The sequence below is a fragment of the Dipodomys merriami genome, unplaced genomic scaffold (assembly GCF_024711535.1).
Source record: "Dipodomys merriami isolate MVZ:Mamm:240054 unplaced genomic scaffold, mDipMer1.0.p SCAF_1464, whole genome shotgun sequence".
NCBI lineage: Eukaryota > Metazoa > Chordata > Mammalia > Rodentia > Heteromyidae > Dipodomys > Dipodomys merriami.
In genome coordinates this window covers 6,205-12,794 of record NW_027202787.1, presented here as the reverse complement: position 1 = coordinate 12,794, position 6,590 = coordinate 6,205, and positions in this window count along the sequence as shown.

Sequence of the window (6,590 nt, the reverse complement as noted above, 5' to 3'; positions counted from 1 at the left end):
AGTTGGAGGAATTGAAGACTAGGCCTGGGTGCTGTCCTTGAGCTCTTCAGCTAAAGCCAATCACTTGAGCTACAGCACCCCTTCAGGTTTTTGGTGAGTCACTATAGAGATGCATCTCAAGGAATTTTCTGCCCAGGCTGGCTTTGGACCGTATTCCTCAGCTCTCTGCCTCCTGAGTAGCTAGGATGACAGGCACGAGGCTTCCACCTCAAGTTTCTACATGGTGAATAGGAGATAAAAGTCTCATGGGATCTTTTGTGTCTGGGATAGTTTTGAACCCAGATCATCAGATCGCACCTTCCTGAGTAGGCAGGATGACAGACCTTAACTACTACACGCCTAGACCATAACACTCTGTTGCAAGAGGATCCTTGGCTCCACGTGGTTGGGTGCTAACCATGATCCCAACAGGTGTCAGTGGCTAGGGCCCTGAATTTAAGGCTGATTTCCAAGTTGTCTGCAAGAGACAACTCACTAGAGTTAGGTACATACATAATTTTGGCCTTGACATGGGGATATATCTGAGCCACAAGTTTCTCATCTGCACAATCATCTTACTTGTGGAGCTTTTACAAGACCCAGGTGAAAAAATGCACCACATGAATGACTCAGCACACAACAACTCATGAATGACTCATCACATAGCTGTATCCCACAAGCTGTCATTAGAATTAGGGTGCTTTCATCAGTATCACCATTCTTTCAGAAACACGTCACAAACAGTCCAAATTTAGATTTTAGAAGAGTGGGGTTTTCTTTGAGGGGAGGGCATCAGCCATGGGGATCACACTGAAAGGATGGGGTACTGTCCTAAGATCTTTTGCTCAAGGCTAGATCTTTACCACTTTGAGCCACAGCTCAGTTTCACAGACTTCCTGCCAGGGCTGGGTTTTAAACCCAGCCCCCAAGTGTCTTGGATGACAGAGGTGAGCAAGCCAGCAGCATCTGGTTCCATGGAGCTGTGTTGCAGTGGGTTACCTCTGGCTAAGTCAGGTTAGATGGCAGCTGTCAGCACTAGACTCCCAGCTTGCTCTTTGATGAGATATTTGCAGCCTTATCCTTATATAGTTGCAGTCAGAACATTCTATCTTTTCTTTTTTCTTTCTTTTTTTTTTTGGTGCCAGTCCTGGGTCTTGATTAAGGGTCTAGACACAGTCCCTAATCTTTTATGATCAAAGCTAGTGCTCAACTGCTTGAGCAACACTACAACTTCTTGATTTTTCTGTGCATGCGGTAGTGAGGAATCTAACCCAGGGCTTTGTATGTACTAGGCAAGCACTCTACCACTCAGCCCCGGTAGTGACAAGTGTATAAACAGATAAATGTTTAGATTGGTAGATAGATAGATAGATAGATAGATAGATAGATAGATAGATAGATAGATAGATAGATAGATAGATAGATGTAGATATAGATGTAGATGTAGGTGTATATAATGAGAGATGTCTGTATATTATGAAATTGTATATACGATATTACTACCAATTATTGGCAACTAAATTATTCCTTCCTTTTTTAAGAATCATGATTGAATACATAATAAAGTATTAATTAAAAATTAGTCAATGTAGTATATTGTTTATAATTTTATAATATAATTGTACATTAACTACTAATGTAATTGTTACTTTTACAACATTCCATTCATACAGATCTATATTGGAAAGCATTTCTTAGAATCTCCTGCCATTCCTTAGTGGCAGTCCCGGGATTCGATCTCCATGCCTAAGTTGCCAGTTTCGGCTTGGCTTCCCTAATAGCCATCCAAACATCAGCATTATAAGGTCATGTATAATTTCTGGGCATTGTCATTTAGACCCAGGATGGTCACAATACAAAGGAAAAAAAAATGTAAAACCACCTGCTTGAAATTTTGAGTTTTATCCTTCTCCTTTTTATTTTTTTATTTTTTGCCAGCCCAGAGCTTTGAACTCTGGTCCTAGCATCCGAGGATCGGCTGTGGCAGAGATGCCAAGACCTGAGTTCAAGCCCAGTGCTTGGCCCAAAACAACAACAGCAACAACAACAACATAATAATAATAATAAATAAAGCCTTGGTTTTGAATTTCTACCATTTTTCTGGCAGGTCTGGGATTTAAACTCAAGGTCTGGGTAATTCTGAGGCACTGTGGGTGAAGGGGAAGATCACTGTCCTTGAAGACAAGCAATTCAGACAAGTTCCCAGGGCCTGAATTGAAGCCCCAGAACTATAAAAAATAATACTCATATATGAGATCTATTTACATACATGGTTTTACTCCATATGACAAGTATTACTCTTATTTATTTAGTATTATTGCACATATATCATTTATTTTATTGCATCATATCACATATACTGAGACCCAGGACTTTCACAGAGAAGGAAAAACATGTGTCAAATTCGCTTCTTACTCCATGAATAAATTTTTGGCCATACTGGGATTTTAACTCACGACCTACAATGCTCAATTCCTAAATAGGATCACAGTCTTAGCACACAAGCCTCGGTCAAACTGAGCTGCCAGGAAGTTCTGAGGACCTGTGATCAAGCCACAGTAGTGCCATATATATATATATATATATATATATATATATATATATATATATATATATATATATATATATATATATATACAGAGAAAGAGAAAGAGAGAGAGAGAGAGAATGTGAGGATATTATTAAATTATATATATAATTACCAATTATTAGTTATTAAATTATGCCTCCATTTAATGAAGTATCATCACTGAATACATATAAAAGCATTTATATAAAATCAGTCAATATCCTTAATCATACCATGGTGCTAGAATGGAAGATATAAATTCAATAATTTTTGTGTGGCACTCTAAAGTAGAATCATGAATTAACTGCAAATTTAATTGTAAGTTTTATATCTTGCCCATGTAATTTTAATTCTTCTGAATGGTATTCTCACAATAAAAAATTATTTCTTTTATAACATTCCATTCGAATTCACATGAATAGGAATGACTTTGTCAGGATCTCCCTCCATTTGTGGGTGGCAGTTTTAGCATTCGCATTCCAGGCCTAGGAAGTTTACTTCGAATGCAAACCATTTGGCATGAAGATTTCAGATTGCCGTGAAAAAAAGAATAATAAGAAGAAAAGAATGCCAGGTTGTTAGAGGCTCCTGCCTGTAATCCTAGCTCCTTTGGAGGCTGAGATGCCAATTTGAATTCAACCTGGGCAGGAAAGTCCACAACACTTGTATTTCTTAAGGTTTCACAAGAAAACAAAACAAACAAACAAAAATAAACCTGAGTGGTTCAAGTTCTAGAGCACTACCTTTGAGCAAAAGGAGCTCAGGGACATGGCTTGGATGATGGGCATTCAGCAGGTTGCCCATGCTCAGGCCCCCAACCTGGGCAAGCTGGAACAAGTCCCCGGAAAGTACTAAGTCTGAGCAGGCAGCTTGAACAAATCATCCTTCCCTGCCATTTAAAAATTGAAGGCATGAAGGCTTTGCCTCGGCTGGTGTGTGCAACTGGTGATGAGGAATCTATGCAACTCCATTTTACTGAAGACCCCATCTCAGTTTTGCAACCTTTGACCTATTCCATCCACAGACAGATCTGGGAACCCTAGATGCCAGGATGTGGAGATATCTGAAATAGCCTTGCACAGACAATCCTGGGAAGCACAGATGGTGTTTGCTTAAGGCAGGATGTTAAGGTATCTGAAAATCCAGAACAGCCCCTCCTGGGGTCTGGGGAACATTATCTAAACCAGACAACCTTCAGTTTAGCACATATCCTCTTGGGACTTCCCTGTGGTGCAAGCCAACCAGTTTAAAGTACGTCATACGCCTTGATCTAACCAACAAATTGTTTCTGGTCCTTTCCCTCTTTGTAGTGTGCCAATCATAATATAGAGTTATTTTATGATTTTCCCACAGTGTGTAGTGATTTGATAGAAGATGCTATGATGTATGCAAAGTCCCTGCCTTCGCTAAAAAGTGAATAAAAGGTGCTGTTACCCTTGGTTGCTGCTATGTATGTCTGACGGGACCAAGCTTGAGCTTGCAATAAAGACTACTTTGCTTTTACATTGGTGACAGTCTCTGGTGGTTTTTTGGGTAAAGATTTCTGAATTTGGCTTTACAGTATGTGCAACAGGTGCATTATAATCTGGCTGAGGTGTCCCATCAGGACACCTAGCAGCCAACCACTGCCTCCAGGGAAACCTCAGTTCCTAGGCTGTAGGAGTTGTCGAAGTTTGTGGTTCCATATCCTCTATCCCTCTGTAGTATGTGAGCCTAGACCTCTGGGGTCTAGTGGCCATCACTCATTCATCATTCCTCAGGCTGGTCCCAAATCCTGACAAAGATTGGAAATAGCCAGTGATTTCTGTGCCAAAATGGGTAATCCAATACATCCCACTGTCATAGTTTCTTTTAGAAGTGAGCCTTGGGCTGCAAATGTGGCTTACTGGTACAGTGCTTACTTAGAACGTACAAAGCATTGGGTTCGATTCCTCACTACCACAGAAACAGAAAAATCCAAAAGTACCACTGTGCTTAAGTGATAAAAGTGCTAGTCTTGAACAAAAGCAGCTCAGGAACATGCCCAGACCCTGAGTTCAAGCCCCATGATAGGCAAAAAAAAAAAGAATTGAGCATGGTGAGTCATATTCTTCTGGGACTTAGAGGAGGGCCATTATGGGTAAGAGGTAGACGGCAGGTGCTGGTGGTTCACCCCCGTAATCTTAGCTACTCAGGAGGCTGAAATCTGAGGATCCCAATTGCAAGCAAGAAAGTCTATATGAGACTCTTTTCTCCAAATAAACAACAAAAAGGCCAGAAGTAGAGTTGTGGTTCAAGTACTACAGTGCTAATGTTGAGCACAAAAGCTCAGGCATACCGTCCAGGACATGAATTCAAACACAGGACTGGTGTGCGCACGTGCGAGCATGCACGAGCGCTCACACACATACACACACACACACACAAGATAGAGCATTTGCCAGTCAGCCTGCACAAGTTCCATCTGTAGGAACTCAATATTTAAAATAAAAGGGGGGGGGAGAAGGGAAGAAAAGACTTGCTCCAGGAGGTGATAAAACCAGTGCCAAAATTCCACATGAGCTCTAAGATGTGGAACAGGACAGAGAGCCTCAGGCAGAAGGTACAGCATGGGCAAAGGTCCTGAAGTGTGCTGTAGAGCATGTGGTGTGGGTGGAGTGAATGTTCTGTGGCTTCAGACAAGTCTGGCAGAATACTCAAGGATGGGACAAGGTTTACACTTGAGTCACAGGTAGGACAGAATGCGGCCCAGGGGAAGATTAGCTTGTCTTTTTATCATGCACCCCAGTCATTTCCTGTGGCTGGAAGCCTGTTTTTCACAGCTCATGACCCTACGGCCTCCTTTGCATGGAGGAGTTAGGGCAAATGCAGGGAAGAACTCATGCTTAAGAAAAGCTTCTAGCCCATTGCTACTAGTGGCTCAACCCCTGTAAATCCTAGCTACTCAGGAGACTGAGATCAGAGATCGTGGGTCAACGCCAACTCAAGGGAGGAAAGGTAGTGAGACTTTCTTGCCGATGAACTAACAAAAGCCAGAAATGGAGCTGTGGCTTAAATGGTAGAGTGCCAGCCTTAAGGGAAAAAAGTTTAGAGACCACAGGCTAGACCGCGGGTTCAGACCCCAGTACTGGCACAGAAAAAATAAAGGAAAACTTTCAGGAGCTCCTAGTTCACTGTGGTGAAAGGCCAGATCAGCTGGGTGCTGGTGGCTCATGCCTCTTCTCCTAGCTCCTCAGGAGGCTGAGTGAGATCTGAGGATTGCCGTTCAAAGCCAGCCTGGCAGGAAAATCCGGGAGACTGATCTCCAAGAACCACCAGAAAACTGGAAGTGGTGCTGTGGTTCAAGTGGTAAGCTGAAGTGCTGGAGGAAAGTGCCCAGGCCCACAGTTCGACCTCACACTTTGGCTCTAGGCAGAGTACTTTCCAGTGGGCTCCTGAGGGTCTCCCAATGTCTAGATGTCCTACAAGTCATGAGAGCAGCCTCCTTGGAGGCCTTTGCATAGAGTGGGCCACAGTACCAGAGAAGTATCGAGCCTTGTGGCACAGAGGTCATTGACCAGGTCATCAGAATAGCATCTGTCATGAGAGCAGTGTCGATCTGAGCACTAAATCGAGGTCTCAGACAATGGTTCTGGGCCAGGATGGGTAGACCATTTAATGCCCGCTCACACGGGTATCACAAGAATGAGAATTTGTCAGGCACACCTTGTGTGCTGTTGAGTTGGGATCATGAAAGACTTGTAGGCTCAGGAATACAAAGTCGGTTGGCTGCTGTTTATAGCAGATGCTATATCCCAGAAGTCCCAGGGCTGGGAACCCTGCTTTCCTAACCAGTGTTTGGATGGAGGCACAGGTTCTATGGAACTTACTACCATGGCCCAGAACCTTCAGCCCAAGAAGGACTTAGGGAGAAACAACTGATGTCGCTTGAGAGTTTACTATGATTACGCCTCAGGACTGCCCCCAGTTCTAGCTCAGCTTATCATTACCACCTTCCTGTGTGTGTGTGTGTGTGTGTGTGTGTGTGTGTGTGTGTGTGTGTGTGTGTTTGCACGTGTACATG